Genomic DNA, 17,327 nt, shown 5'->3' with positions numbered 1-17,327 from the left:
TGGCCACATTCACCTGTCCACGTGTTTGTGGTTAGGCGGTCCTTCCCAGTAAGTGCACTGGGGAGGGCACGGGTAATGTTATGGGACCCGTGCTTGTGGAAGGCGGAGGCGATACCGGGAAAAATAGTGGCGGCTGGGGACCGAGTATGGACACCCGGCCGCCACCGGCATGAGGTTATGAAAAGCTTCCGCCTCCACGAGCCTAAAAGGCCACATTTCAAGTGCAAGCAGCTGTCAAAAATTTGGCAGTATAGTATTGCAGCCTGTGGGTGGGTGGCTGCCGGCATTCTTGTGCTTGCATTCCAAGGAATGGGGTAGGGACAACTGAACACTGCAGTGGGACAAGGACGTGGACGGTGATTGTTGCAAGTCTGCAATGACAGGTGCATGGCGGGAGGCATCTTCGCATGTGCCAAGGATCACTTATGATGGGCACACATTTAGGCAGTGACCTGGGAGTCAGAGATGTTTCCAGAGGTCTTCCCCTTGCTGTTCCCATGTCTTTTCAGCACTGTATGCATGTGTCTGATGATGTGTCACACACCACATGGCCAGATAAGGTTGTAAAATGTTAAAATGACATTTCCTGGTGAATGCATTTGTCTTGGTTGAAAGCAAAGCAAAAGTGCAAAAACGTGTCAAAAATGCTACGTGTGAACATAGCCCAAGGTGTGTAGGAGTATTTTTGTTTTTGTTTATTTATTTTTCCTTATATACAAGTCATCACCCTGGAAAGGATGTTCCTTACGCCGTAAAAGTGGCGTAATACTCTGACGACGTTGTTGACAGCAGTGATCTGGGAGTCAGAGATGCTTCCAGGGGTCTTCCCCATGCTGTTCCCATGTCATTTGAGCACAGTTCCCATCGATTTGGGCAATTTTTAGGCCCTCTGCAGACCGCCGTGGGGAGCCACCTGAAAAATGCTCAAGTTTCCCCTAGACTTATATTGGGCTCATTGCTCGGGTTGAGCACCCGAGTATTTCAATTTGCTCGACCCGAGCAACGAGTACTCGAGCATTTTAGTGCTCGCTCATCACTAATGACAACCAAAAACATCCAAATAATCCTGATCAAAAAGTTCACATACCCTGGTGATTTTGGCCTGATAACATGCACAGAATTTGACACAAATGGGTTTGAATGGCTACTAAAGGTAACATCCTCACCTATGACCTGTTTGCTTGTAATCAGTGTGTGTGCATAAAGCTGAGTGAGTTTCTGGGATCCAGCCACTGACATTTCTGGATTTTGAGATGGGGAAAGCAAAAGAATTATCAACGGATCTACGGGAAAAGGTAGTTGAACTGTATAACACAGGAAAGGGAGGCAAAAAGAGTATAACACAGGAAAGGGATACAAAAAGATATCCCAGGAATTGATAATGCCAGTCTGCAGTGTTCAAACTGTGATTAACAAATGGAAAATCAGATGCTCTGTAAAAACCAAACCACAGTCAGGTAGACCAACAAAAATTTCAGCCACAACTGCCAAGAAAATTGTTCGGGATGCAAAGAAAAACCAACAAATAACATCAGCTGAGAACACACTTAGGGGTGTACTCACTTTTGTTGCCAGCGGTTTAGACATTAATGGCTGTGTGTTGAGTTATTTTGCAGGCACACCAAATTTACAGTTAAACAAGCTGTACACTGACTACTGTACATTGTATCAAAGTGTCGCATCTTCAGTGTTGTCCCATCAAAAATATATATATGTATTCCGGCCCATTTTTGGAGTTTTGTGTGAAATTATGTCCAATTTGCCTTTTTTTTCTCAGTTTTTTTGTGTTGTTCCAATAAACACAAAGGAAATAAACATGCGTGTAATAAAACATGTGTAATTTTCTGAAACAATTTCAAGGGTGCCAGCACTTTCCGCCATGACTGTATATGCAGGTAGAGTCCTTAACCCCTTTACAACCCAAAGTGGTTTGCACGTTAATGAGAAGGCCAATTTTTACAATTCTGACCACTGTCACTTTATGAGGTAATTACTCTGGAACGCTTCAACGGATCCCCCTGGTTCTGAGAATATTTTTTCATGACATATTGTACTTTATGATTGTGGTAAAATTTCTTCGATATCACTTGTGTTTATTTGTGAAAAAAACAGATATTTGGCGAAAATTTTGAAAATTTAGCAATTTTCTAAATTTGAATTTTTATGCCCTTAAATCGGAGAGATATGTCACACAAAAAAAGTTAATAAATAACATTTCCCATATGTCTACTTTACATCAGCACAATTTTGGAACCCAAATTTATTTTTATTAGGGAGCTATAAGGGTTAAAATTGACCAGCGATTTCTCATTTTTCCAACAAAATTTACAAAACCATTTTATTAGGGACCGCATCACATTTGAAGTCACTTTGAGGGGTCTTTATGACTGAAAATACCAAAAAGTGACACCATTCTGTCAGGGACCCCCAGAGTGTGGTAAAATGCGCCAACTAATTCATAATTCATTTAATTCTCACACAATATACTAAGTTAGTGTAAGTCTACAAAAAAGCAACAAAACTTGGTGCTAAAAAAATTGAGCATAACTTTTTGAAAAATGAACCAGGTTATGCCAAATCTTACATATTTTGTGACTTTGTGATCAGTTATCAACACAAATATTTTACTCAAATTACCAGATCGATGGATAAGCATTGGGACTTTTCCCTAAATCTCTCCAAAACATCACCGCTTATAGAAGACCACCCTCATATCCAGATCAGATTTTCTGTGAGAGATGCCCAGATTCACAATATAGTATGCATACTGGCCATCTATGAGAAGTCCACCCCAATGGAAGTCCAGTTATTAAAGAGGATTTTACTGTTTATATAAGGGGCAGACAATGACAGTGAAGGGCCCTTAATCAGGACTTCTGATCTGGGCCCCCCACCCTCCATCAGGCACCACCTACATATACATTTCCATGTATATTTATATTAGGCACACATATAAAATTTGCCCATGCTAATACTCTATACACATTTTAACGTATGCATATACATAGTGCACACAAACATAAAATACGGACATACACATAAGATGCACATACACAGTATAGAGTCCCGGTAGTCCTCATAGTTTTAAGCATGGACCCTGGCAAATTGTACACGGACTTTTATTGTTCATGGGCTTTAAGGGAGAGAGGCTTCCTTTGTGGAGGACACTCATGAATGCCATTCATTTCCAGTGTACACCGTGTCGTGTCATGGAAAACACTCGCCCTGGTTTGGCTTTCTACTTCTTCAGCTAATAGCAATGAATTTGCCGTCGATTTTCTTCTCATCAGAAGATGCTTTTGTTTAGATGTTAACTTCCATCTGACTGATAAGAAAAGCTTTGCTGATCTTCTTGTCGACTTCACATTTTTTGTAAAGAAATTATTTTCTTTCTCAGAAATGTCTTGTGACATTTCTCTTCTATGTGGTGCCACTTACCCTTCTCATCAGAGGACGCTTTTGTTTAGGTGTTAACTTCCATAGTCGGCCTGGACGTCTCTGTAAGATGGTTGCAGTTCCATCTTTGTTATAGTTTTGCATCACTTTTGCTACAGTATTCTGACTGATAAGTAAAGTTTTGCTGATCTTCTTGTAGACTTCACATTTATTGCAAAGAAATTATTTTCTTTCTCAGGTTTTGTGACATTTCCCTTCTATGTGGTGCCATTGCTGATAGCATGAAATGGGAAGGAGTTTTCTTTATTAAGTAACTTCCTTTTACAGACACCTGTCTGCTGGACATCTGTTTAATGAATAATTACACTTACCTGTGGTTCAGTTCTTGTTAATTAGAATTTTGTTGTCTAAACTTAGCTTTTCTCTTAAGACTGTTACTGGGATGTTCTCATTTTTGAAACATGATCTTGAATGAGTTTGTTAAGAAAATTACTTTTTTGGGGTCTTCAAAATACCAAATCTTGTTTGCATTCAATGGCTCAAATTTGCGAGAGTATTTTGTAGTATGGTATCCCATATAAAATGATGATTCTGAAAGGAAACTACAGGTTTGCTGACAAATCTATTTGGGTGTACTGATTTATGCTAAACACTGTATATATATATATATATATATATATATATATATATATATATATATATATATATATATATATATATATATATATATATATAAACCTTATAAGTTTGGTATCACAGTAATCATACTACTGACTCTGAATCATTTTGTCAGTTTGTTTTTACAACACAATACACACTGTAAAATGAAGGAACCCAAACCTGGCATTTTTTCTCATTTTTCAACACATTATATGATAAAATGAATGGTGTTGTTCAAAACTACAACGCTAAGCGTCAGCACACTGTGATTTGCTGATCTGTAAGATGCGTTCTTTCTGCTGTGAAAATACACAGCTGTGATATCTCACCAAATATTCATAGTGGGAACTTAAAATTATGTTTTTCTGCCATGACTAAGGATGGTTTGGATGTATGAAACATGTTGACCTTTTATTTCTATCTTTGTGGAATTAAGGCTGCATGAACCAGTCACCAACCATTATCTGTATATGTACAAATATTAAGTGCTACTGAGTGCTGTAGGAAAAACTTAGAATAGTGAGGTGATTTGATAGTCCTGCCACAAATAATCTGTTTCTACTGCACACTTAAAATCTCTGATAGTGGGAATGAACCTGATTGCCTGCAGTAGTGCACTCCTGAGAGCTGGTGCAGCAGAGTGATAGTGGGAATGAACATGATTGCCTGCAGTAGTGCACTCCTGAGAGCTGGTGCAGCAGAGAAAATGTCTTGGACATGAGAGTGGGAGGTCCTGATTATGGAGGATGTTAATCTTAGCTCATTGGAGTGTAGATATGGTAGAGATGCAGGGCTGTGCAGCAGTGTGAAGAGGTTTGTGGATGAGTGCAATGACTGGTACAGGTGGAGGCACCAGTGTAACTGCTGGACAGAAATATGAGACTGACTGCTGCATTAAGGATAATGAGAAATACATTTAGTGACAAGAAGAGCAATTAGTGAGTTACAAGTATTTGTGAATTCAAGACAAAAAGGAATCAGAGCAACAGTAACAGATTTTACTTTTTTTTAATTAATAATGGGATGAATAAAATCATGAACATTATCAATAGACTAAATCAAAGTCAGGAAGATAGCCGAGGTCAGATACCAGGTGATCAATAAATGACAAGTCAGACAAGCAGTATGAATACCGCGGAGCCCGATGACAGAGGCGTTACTGAAACTTGTCCAGGTTGACCAGTCAGAAGGCCACAGGTAGATGGTGAAGGTCCTTCTATACAGCTCCAGCAGTGATGATGGATCTGCTGGACTTCAGGGTGCTGGATGCTTAGGTGTTCCGTCTTTTAGATGGTTTTAGGGCAACAGTAACAGCATGCAAATGCGCGAGCAGCCCTGGATAATCCACGCCGGCAGGATGATAAGATCCGGCGGAAGATGGAACCTATGAGAAGAGAAATAAATATAATGTAAGTGATGGGACTCCATATTACATGATAATGCTGTGCAGTCACTGTGGCCGGACGGCAGAGGAATATTATCATACAGAGGTCAGGGGTCATTGTCAGCAATCATACATGTGACAATCCCATCACTGACAGATGACATCTACTCCACATGAATTATTCTCACTGACATCACACAACATGGAGTTGATTCTCACAATTACCTCGTCTCTTTTTCCCATTTTTTCCATTTTCTGAGTTTTGTTGCTCCATACTCAGATTTATTGCCGATTTTCTTTCTTCATGAGATGGAAATTCTGATGAAAAATTTAAAAAAAAATCAGTAACAATATATTCTTATAGGATCTGCTTTGTCATAATATGGATAACATAAGAGACCTATAGTATTGTATAAAACCATGTGGGAATATTTGAGCCTTGAAGTCAACATTCACATTGCTGGTGCTGTAGACATGTACATACCTGGCAATGGGGACGAGGGTGGCAAGATGGTAACAGCATCGTCTGTATTACATACAGGAACAGATACTTTCTGCCTGTTTGAAGAAGAAAAACATGTAAATCTCAAGTAAACTCCGTATAAAAGGGGTTGTCTCACTAGAAGAACACCGACTATAAGGCCTAGTAGGACATATGACTGTCATAGTGGGGAAGGTCTTCTGCTCAAGACTACCTTTTATAGAGAGCTGAGAGGAAAACAACTACCAAGAATGGCCGGCATTTCATACTACATCTCTCCTACAGTGAGGGCAGCACTAAAAGTGCATGACCGGCCACAATTATGGGCTGTTATCTCCAACAATTCCGAAAGCTGAAAGCACAATGACCCATAACCATGGGGCGGTGGATGCTGCATTTGATATTATGGTATTTATGTCCTATATTTGGTGTTGTGCACATATATCAGCCTGGAGCTCCCAGTAATGACCCCATAATCTACTCACATTTCTGAGATGTTTGTGTTGGATTCTGGTGTACACTCTGGAGGGGCCTTGGGATCCTCGTTGTTCACCATCCCGTTAGTGGTGGTAGAGTGCTAAATGTGGATAACAATAAGTTATTAAATATACATACTTTTTAATTTTATAGATCCTTTTTTTGTACATATTTTGGATTTATCGATCACATACTTACTTTAGAAAGCCTCTCAGAAGATGATGATGCAAATATTCGGAAGATAAAGTTCTCATCGTCCTCACTTGTGCCCTCCTTATCCTCTGAGACCAGATGGTTGTTTTCATCAGAGTGATCTACAAGACATAGGTAAGGAAGGATTGTTAGAGGGTGTCAGTATAACACAGTCGCTATATCTCACTAGGTTACTAGATGATACATCGTAATATACAGAATACATGAAAAAAAACTCCTGTACAAAATTAGGGAAATAGGGATACAGTACGAACCCATGGTCAACATAGCTGAGATCCATGAAACATGGATAACATAGTAGACCAGAAAAACCATGTGGAAATATTTGAGCCTTGAAGTCAACATTCACATTGTTGGTGCTGTAGACATGTACATACCTGGCAATGGGGACGAGGGTGGCAAGATGGTAACAGCATCGTCTGTATTACATACAGGAACAGATTCTTTCTGCCTGTTTGAAGAAGAAAAACATGTAAATCGTAAGTAAACACAGTATAAAATGGGTTGTCTCACTATAAGAACACTGACTATAAGGCCTAATAGGACATATGACTGTCATAGTGGGGAAGGTTTTCTGCACAAAACTACCTTCCATGGATCAGAACATAACTACCAAGAATGTCTGGCAAGTAATACTACAGCTCTCCTACAGAGTAGGCAGTGCTAAAAATGCATGACCTGCCACAATTATGGGCTGTTATCTTCTGCATTTTCTGAAGCCAAAAGTACAATGACCGTTAATCATGAAGCGGTGAATGCTGCATTTGATATTCTGATATTTATGTCCTATATTTGGAGTTGTGTACATAGATCAGCCTGGAACTCCCAGTAATGACACTTTATAATCTACTCACATTTCTGAGATGTTTGTGTTGGTTTCTGGTGTATACTCTGGAGGGGCATTGGGATCCTCATTGTTCACCATCCTGGTAGCGATGATACAGAGCTAAATACGGATAAAAATAAGATCTAAAATATTTTTTTATGTACTTTTAGAGTTTTTCTAATTTTTTTTACATATTTTGGATTTATTAATCACATACTTACTTTACAAAGCTTTTCAGAAGATGACGTAAAATTTTGGAAGTCAAGGCTCTCATTGTTCTCACTTGTGCCTTCCTTATCCTTTGAGACCAGATGTTTGTTTATATCAGAATGATCTACAAGAAATAGGTAATGAAGTATTATTAGAGGTTGTCAGTATAACACAGTCACTATTTATCACTAATATTAATGGGAACAGATCATCACATATTAGGGAAGATGAGACAAACAGTCGCTTAGTCTAGATGACGTCTCCTTCTACTTACTGATAAATAAGCTGGTGTCTGCGTCTGAAACAAGCTGAGGAACATACTCCAGCTCCTGGCTCAGAATGTTGTCAAAGTCCAAGTCACTCAGGAATGGATGAACCTTGATCTCAAATGCTCCTCCTAGAAAAAGAAAAACAAAAGTGATGCGGACATAGTCAGGGATGCCTCCATATCTGAACAGTTTATCGTAATCTGAACTAATGACAAAACTGAGCCGACATGAAGGAAATAAACTGAAAGTCTTAGTGTGGAGAACTAGAAATACAGTAGATGAGCTGATAGAGAAATGCTGATCTTCATGGACATGAGCGATATGTCCTTGGTCTAATAAGGGAATATTAATACTAGTATATCTGTTACCTGTCCCAAGTCTACGCACATGATTTCTTCTGAGCAGCTCAGTGATGAGATTCTGAGCATCCAGGGGTGGAGCGCGATCACAATTCCAAATTAGTTCTCCTGTTACATAGAAAATTACAGAAAATAAAACCTCTTTACTGGACTGTAACATAAAGCAAAGGAAATAACTAAACAAATGTAACCAATCAACGCAATGATCGGATTATTCTACTCACCAATGACAACCCTTTTATAAAGCTCAGTGAGGGAATCAGCATCAAATGGTACACATCCCAGCAGGAATTTATACAGGATGATCCCCAATGACCACCAGTCAACAGGTCTTCCATAGCCTTCTTTCAGGATGATCTCTGGGGCTATGTAACATGGGGTGCCACAGAACTGGAAACCAACAGAACATAGAGATGAGAATCGATGAAACAATTATTATGACAAGTTATCATCGTTAAAACACAATGCAGAAGATAAAATATTAGTGGAAAAGTTCTCTAGAAAGGAAGAACGTAGAGAAGAGACAATAGTGTGATGAGATTTGCAAATAACAAGCTAAGTTCTTGTAGGTGATGCTGACCTCACGGTCCTGGAACTCTCTGGAGATGTCCACTGCTAATTCCTTGTAGGTGTTGGTTTTCGGTATCATTAGACCAAGTTTTGAAATCCCAAAATCGGTAACTTTAATATGTCCAGTAGATGTAATCAGGAGGCTGCAAAAGAGAAGATGGTTTTAGCCTCACAGACTGAATGATAATAAATGACAACTTTCCCCACTTTATTATACTACGGGGGCACTTACTTTTCCGGCTTCAGGTCTCTGTGCACCACACCGTAACTATGCAGGTATTCCACGGCAAGTACCGCCTCTGCAAAGTACAAGCGGGCCATGGGGACAGAGAAAGGACCCCTGGTGCTTAGAAGGGTCCCACAGTCTCCACCTATAGAAGAAAGGAAATATGACCGGTGAGGGGTTTATACAGAAGATAACCATGATATACCACGAGCAGATAACCATGATGTATAATGAGCAGTAAGTGGAAACATCCTGGGGAGATCACACAGATAGTGGCGTACATAGAAATCACAAGACCCCATATCAAAAGTTGTAATTGCCCCCCACCCTAAAAAATAAAAAAGAAATATATTTATATCCCTGTTGAAGCAGCTTGGTGTTCTCACCAGCAATACAACTTTTAAGGCCATTTTAGAGTATGATGCTCCCAAAAATGCCCACACCCACACTCAATGAGTATGGTGTCCCCACAGTGAATCCTCCTAAGGAGGCCACCACTTAGAAGGAGGCCAGCCACAACCCCCTACTCGGTGTGATGGCACCCACAGCAACCCTCCCACTCAGGATAATGGTTCCCACAGTCCCTCACACAATATAATGGTCCGCATAACTCCCCACTCAGTATGATGTCCCCACACAGAATGGGGGCCTCCATACAGAGTGAGGACCCCCACAGCACCCCACTTAATATGATGACCTCCACTCAGCATTCACAGTCCCCCCATATCTAGTCATACGGCCCCCTTTCAGTATTTTGGTCCCTACTAGCCACCTACTCAGTATTTTTGCCCCCACCAGCCCCACCTCCTTGAAGAAGCAAATACCGCTGAAATTGTGATGACAGGTGGAGGGATGCTGCCCACTGCCGAGCGTCGACAGACCCCCTCCGACTGATGAGCCCCATAGCGCCCCTGCACCAAGATCAATGAATTTACGAGCATCTTGGTAATAGATAACCTATAGTAAATGCTCTGTGGGGATGTAACCAATAATGTCCTAATGATATGAGCAGTGATAAGATGAAAGCAGACATGGGCTGAATATAATACAATAGATGTGTCTTACCTCCTACATACTCCATGACCATACACAGGTGAGATCTAGTTGGAAAGGAGCAGAGCATGGAGACCACAAAGGGACAATCAGCAAATGTTAAGATGTCCCTCTCCAGAAAGGCCCATTCCAATCTCTGTGCAGTATTTAGGTTCCGCTTAGCCATTTTCTTCATAGCAAAGGTCTGGTGTGAGTCTTTATGATGCACTAAGTAGACGGCCCTGGAGAGAAGGAGAATCCATCGGTTATAATAAATCCTTATTAATAATCCATCTATAGAAATCATTATATGTTTAATACTGGTATCCAAGGGGTAACATTTCTCCTTGCGGAGAGTGACATGTTAAGCTTGTCAAGGTGAGGAGACTTTTAAGCCTAAATGATCCTCTGGGAAATATGCAAATTGTCTCTTCAGAGAGGAAGAGAACTAGAACTCTAGTGCCACCTATAGGAAGTAGTAATCCTAAAAGTCAATATCGACCCTTTAACGAGCCTTATCACATGACATGGAATAATAGCCATAACCAAAATCTCAATTTTCGGACACTATGTTTTGGGGTACAAGCACTCATCAGTGCAAAGTGTGAGATATGGTTTGGCTGGGTGAGAGGCATCTGACCGGGATCCAAGAGGTAACGTTTCTCCTTGCGGAAAAAGCCATGTTAAGCATGTCAAGGTGAGGAGACTTTTAAGCTGCAATGCTCTTCTGGGAAATATGCAAATTGTCTCTTTTCAGAGAGGAAGAGAACTAGCACCCTAGTGCCACCTATAGGAAGTAGCAATCCTATTTCCCAGAGGAGCATTGTGGCTTAAAAGTCTCCTCATGTCCGCAAGGAGAAACGTCAACCCCTTGGATACCGGTCAGACACCTCTCACCCAGTCAAACCATATCTCACACTTTGCACTGAAGAGGGGCAGTACCCCAGAACACAGTTCCTGCAAATTGAGATTTTGGTTTTGGCTATTATCCTAAGTCATGTGACAAGGCTTGTTAAAGGGTCGATATCGACTTTTAGGATTGCTACTTCCTATAGGTGGAGTTCTAGTTTGCTTCCTCTCTGAAGAGACAATTTGCATATGTTTAATACTAGAAGTCTGGCCGCCACTATAAATTCACATCTAGAAATACATAAAATAGCACTACATAGATCACCTATGGGAGGTCTCCACAATGCCACTTCTGCCGGAGCCATCACCCAGGTCACATTATAGATACGAGAATCTATCGAAATTCTCTTTGGGCAGATTCGCTATAACTGACCAAATACAATTTAGTGCAAATAAAATTGGTCCAAAATGAATGTGCTCCAGGGCTCTCTTCTGCTGCTGAGGCCAGTGATTGGGCCCACATGTGTAGCCAAATTCTCTGATCAGCTTCATAATGGAGCCCCCCCATCAAAACAAAGATCATAGTGGAGAGCAGAAAAGCTCAGGTGGAGGAGGCAGCATAAGAACAGATGAGGGTCTAGCACAGGCGAATGTAATAATATTATATTATTATATATTATATTATATGTAATTATATTATTTAAATCGCTTTCCTTACAGTTTGATTTGCTACAGATCATATAATTTCCCTATGATAACACTGAATGGCAGAGTGCAGGGGCAGAAGCATTGTCATAGGGAACCCTGAGAAATGTGGATTATGGCAACAGAAATCTCACCCAAAATTTCCACTGCTGATGAGTTTGGAAGTTTCATAGTCGCTCATATGCGGCTTTCTCGCCAGAACCAATGAATCCATCACGCTCTATAAAAGAATATGAAATAATACTGATTTATTGAAGATGAAGGAAAAAAGTTACAGATGCAAAAACTTCTCCCCCCATATTATGTCCCAGATGATTTACACTGATATGATGTTGGGAGGATACAAACCGGACGCTCGGCAGACCCGGCGCTAGCACCCAGCACACCCAGGCAAGTGCCGGGGCCCTGAGTAGGCGAGGGGCCCACTTGCTGTCGGGCACCCTGGCGCGCTATGGGACCGGTGAGCAGAGGAGAGCGGTGCCAGCGCCAGCTAGTGGACCTTGCCCCCCCCCCCAATGCTTGCCCAGGGCCACGGCCGGCACAATACTTACCTCTCCACAGCTGGTGAGCAGTGAAGTGAGCATTTGATTTTTTTTTTTTATGTATGGAGGTATGGGGCATTATATGGGGGGGAGAAGTGACATCCTGCATGGGGCATTATATGGGGGGGAGGTAGGGACATCCTGCGTGGGGTATTATATGGGGGGGGAGTGACATCCTGCATGGGGCATTATATGGGGGGGAGTGACATCCTGCATGGGGCATTATATGGGGTGAGAGGTGACATCCTACATGAGGCATTATATGGGGGGGACATCCTGCATGGGGCATTATATAGGGGGGTGACATCCTGCATGGGGTATTATATGAGGGGGAGAAGTGACATCCTGCATGGGTCATTATATGGGGGGGAAGTGACATACAGCATAGGGCTTTATATGGGGTGAGAGGTGACATTCTGCATGGGGCATTATATGGGGGGTGACATCCTGCATGGGGCATTATATGGGGGTGTGACATCCTGCATGGGGTATTATATGGGGGGAGAAGTGACCTCCTGCATGGGGCAATATATGGGGTGAGAGGTGACATCCTACATGGGGCAGTATGTGTTGGGGGGACATCCTGCATGGGACATTATATGGGGGGGTGACATCCTGCATGGGGCATTATATTGGGGGTGACATCCTGCATGGGCCATTATGTGGGGTGGGACATCCTGCATGGAGCATTATGTGGGGGGGGACATCCTGCATGGGGAATTATATGGGGGGTGACATCCTGCATGGGGCATTATGTGGGGGGCATATCCTGCATGGGGCATTATGTGGGGGGGACATCCTGCATGGGGCATTATGTGGAGGGGACATCCTGCATGGGGAATTATATGGGGGGTGACATCCTGCATGGGCCATTATGTGAGGGGCACAGCCTGCATGGGGCATTATGTGGGGGGCACAGCCTGCATGGGGCATTATGTGGGAGGGACATTCTGCATGGGGAATTATATGGGGGGTGACATCCTGCATGGGCCATTATGTGGGGGGCACAGCCTGCATGGGGCATTATGTGGGGGGCACAGCCTGCATGGGGCATTATGTGGGAGGGACATTCTGCATGGGGAATTATATGGGGGGGGACATCCTGCATGGGCCATTATGTGGGGGGGGGGGCACAGCCTGCATGGGGCATTATGTGGGGGGTCAAAGCCTACATGGGGCATTATGTGGGGGTCACAGCCTGCATGGAGCATTATGTGGGGGGTCAAAGCCTGCATGGGGCATTATGTGGGGGGCACAGCCTGCATGGGGCATTATGTGGGGGATCACAGCCTGCATGGGGCATTTTATGGGGGCACAGCCTGCGTGGAGCATTTTATGGGGTCCATTATTCTATATGGAGCAATATATGGAGCTCATAATACGGTATAGAGGACTATGTGGTGCCATTATACGGTGTGGAGGACATTACTGTCCGGTCTGCACTGTGAGCTGTGAGGATTCGCCGCTTTCTGAGTTATTGTGGAATTTACAATAGATATCGCTCATGTAATGTAAGAAGTGAAATCTTCGGGCTTGTACTAATATATATATATATATATATATATATATATATATATATATATATATATATATATTTATCTGCGGTATCTGTGCATTATGAATCGTGGTATGTGTTAAAGGGGCCACTGAGACTCTTTCGCCCAGGGCCCACGAAATCCTGGAGCCGCCCTGCAACGGTCATCATACATTACTATAACATTCTGGATAATGTGGGAGATCACACAGAGGAGGACTTACAGGTAATCTGTCACCAGGTGTTTGCTATGTATTCTGAAAGCACCATGATGTAGGGGCAGAGACCCTGATTCCAGTGATGTGTTACTTACTAGGCTGTGTGTGGCTGTTTCAATAAAATCAGTAGATTATCACTAGAAGACTATCTGTCTAGCCAGGTAGTCCTATTGCTCTGTACCCCTGCCTCCACCACTGATTAGCAGCTTTCTGCCTATGCACAGTGTACACAGAAAGCTGCCAATCAATGGTGTGGGCGGGGTTATACAAGACTCAGCATTCAGAGCTCTGCAGCAGAAAAAATAGTGATTTTATCACAACTGTTCCACCGAGTAAAGTAATCAACACATGGAATCAGGGTCTCTGTCCCTGCATCATGCTTCTCTCAGACCAAATAGCATAAACCTGGTGACAGATTCCCTGTAATTCACATGTAATTAACACCATAGGGTCATCTACACTTAGAATAGAGACGTCCCATGGTTGTATGGGGGATAATACTGGACAAGTCATTCACACCCCATGATCTGATGACACACACGCATCCCCCTCTATGATACTTACGGATTCTTGGATCTCCGGGATCTCACTAATTCCATTGTTAGGATTCGACAGCTCAGTTGTTTCTAAAATAATGATGAAGAAATGAAATGTATTAGAGGATATTATTCCTACATAGATAATACAGCAATATAACGGAGAAATGACAAGATGTCTGTAAATGGGATTAATACTCGTTATATGGGGATTCTAAATATGAGAACATACGGGGAATCCATAGATAAATGTAATGTAAATGATGGAGGAACCCCTTTATAAATAACAAATGACTGACCATCACTTCCGAAAAGAAAATGGGTGTGAACAGGTGCATACTAAGAGTAGCCATCCAAATACATAACTAACAAAGTTGCACTCTGTAACGCTATAGCATGTAAACATGAAATAAATGAAATTTGAATTGCATTACTGCTGTAGAAAATAGGATAAAAGGAAGATACTTAGCGCATAATTTGGCCAATTCATGCATGGCCAGCAGCCACGGCAAGGCGACCTTCTTTTTCTGGGTGCATGCCCAGTAGCCACGGCAAGGTGACCTTTTTTTTTGCTGGGTGCATGCCCAGCAGTCACGGCAAGACGACCTTCTTTTGCTGGGTTCATGCCCAGCAGTCACGACAAGGCGACCTTCTTTTGCTGGGTGCATGCCCAGCAGACACGACAAGGCGACCTTCTTTTGCTGGGTGCATGCCTAGCAGCCACGGCAAGGCGACCTTCTTTTGCTGGGTGCATGCCCAGCAGTCACGGCAAGGCGACCTTTCTTGCTGGGAACCTATCTCCACCCATCAGCCTGGGGTGGTTTTAATTACAACAGGATCCTACCTACCCATATAAATGTAGGCTTCAGCCTAGGAGAGGATTCACATTAGGAGAGGATTCCAACAAAAAGATCGCCTTGTCATTGGCTGCTGGGCATTCATGAATTGGCCAAATTATATGCTCAGTTTCTTAGTTTTTTCCCATTTTCTAGAGCAGTAATGCAATTTAAATTTAATTTATTTCATGTTACTTGCTATAGCACTGCAGAATGGACCCTCCATCACATGAATGAGGAAGCCCCCACCCACGCTGCACATACGAGTGATGGTAAGAGAGCTGAAACATAGGAGAGATTTGCAAATTAGCCTGGAAGTGCACTGGGGGCGTGTCACTGCACTTGGATTTCTTCTTTCACGCCCCCAGCGCACTTCCATTCTGATTTGTATATGGTGTCTACTTTACATTTCTCCTGACTGGCACATTGGATTTCTACAAACAATTATTATTAGGGGACAATGGCCTATACCGTCACACCACTACTTCTATATGTAACAATGTGCTGCCAGGTTCCCATTACACAGAGTAGAGAGTAAATCTAACATTATCCTCCGTCCTCTGTAATATCTGGACATTCCTTGTAGAAGGTCGGGTGATCGCTCACCTGTAATCAGATCGCTGTTCAGCTCCGGCTGACTCCTATTAGGGTCAGGGATTTTCGGGGTCACATTTTGCCCATATTTGGCGTCGCCTCCTGTTGTTTCCTGATAGATATATATATAATTAATATGTGGAAGATTTCACTAAATCACCAAATACATAAATCATGAAGGACTAAACCAACATTTACAGATGCACCAATTGTAACGATACAAATCCCGCGCCATCTTCAGACCTTTTCTCAGAAAGTCTCCTCAGATACGGTGGATTAAGATACGTCTATTAATATTGATCCTTACCGGGCGTTCCAATGAGCGTTCTAGTATAGACAGGACTTTTTCGGCCAGTTCTTTAAAGACAGCCAAATCTTCAGTCTGAGATCTTTCTTCAGCCTATAAAGAAGGAAAAATCGAAAGGAGAATTTTGAGATGGGAGAGGTCAGAATGGAGGCGGAAATTGTATGTGACATCGGTTCTCTGTCTGCAGATACAATGACTACATACTGTATTTGGGGACTCGTTGTGTTTTACCGTATTTTTTGGACTATAAGATGCCTTTTTTTCCAAAATGTTTGACCTTCCTTCTAACACTCTCGCACCCCTCCAATCCACCTGTCCCCCCGCTATTCCCTGGCTTCTCCCCTCGCTCCGCCAATCCCTTCACTGGCTCCACATTACCCAGAGACTCCAGTTCAAGACCCTAACCTTGGCATGCAAAGCCACCCACAACCTGTCTCCTCCATATATCTGTGTCCTAGTCTCCCAGTACTTACCTGCACGCAACCTCCGATCCTCACAAGATCTTCTTCTCTACTCCCCTCTTATCTCCTCTTCCCACAATCGCATACAAGATTTCTCCCGTGCATCCCCCCTACTCTGGAACTCTCCACCCCAGCATATCAGACAGATTATTAATAATAATAATTGTCTGAATGTAGCTTACCAGGGGGGTGGCTGTGGTGGAGTGAGGTCACAGGAGGGTCACTGCTGCAGGAAGCCGGCAGTAGAAGTGGGGCGCTGCTGCGGGCCAGCGGGGTGTCCAGGAGGTGCGAGGCTGCGGGCCCTGGGCTTCAAGGAAATGTTAGCCGTGATTTAGGAGGGGAGTCCCCGCTCTGCCCATTGATTTTCTGGTGGTGGGCTTCAGGCAAATGGCCGCTGGAGGCAGTGCATGTGCAGATTTAGATCTCGGCTCAATGACGAGCTGAGATCTCAATCTGCGTATTGGCCATCTCCAGCAGCCTACTTCTTGAAGCCCACTGCAGAGAAATCAATAAGCAGAGCAGGGCCTCCCCTCCTGAATTACCGCTAACATTTCCTTGAAGCCCAGGGCCCGCAGCCTCGCACCTTCTGGACACCCCGCTCCTCCCAGCTTGGGGCCCGCAGCAGCGCCCCACTCCTACTGC

This window comes from Phyllobates terribilis, unplaced genomic scaffold (genome assembly GCF_046119375.1).
Source record: "Phyllobates terribilis strain yellow unplaced genomic scaffold, ASM4611937v1 Scaffold_119__1_contigs__length_5224398, whole genome shotgun sequence".
Taxonomy (NCBI): Eukaryota; Metazoa; Chordata; class Amphibia; order Anura; family Dendrobatidae; genus Phyllobates; species Phyllobates terribilis.
Note: the sequence above shows the minus strand (reverse complement) of the source record.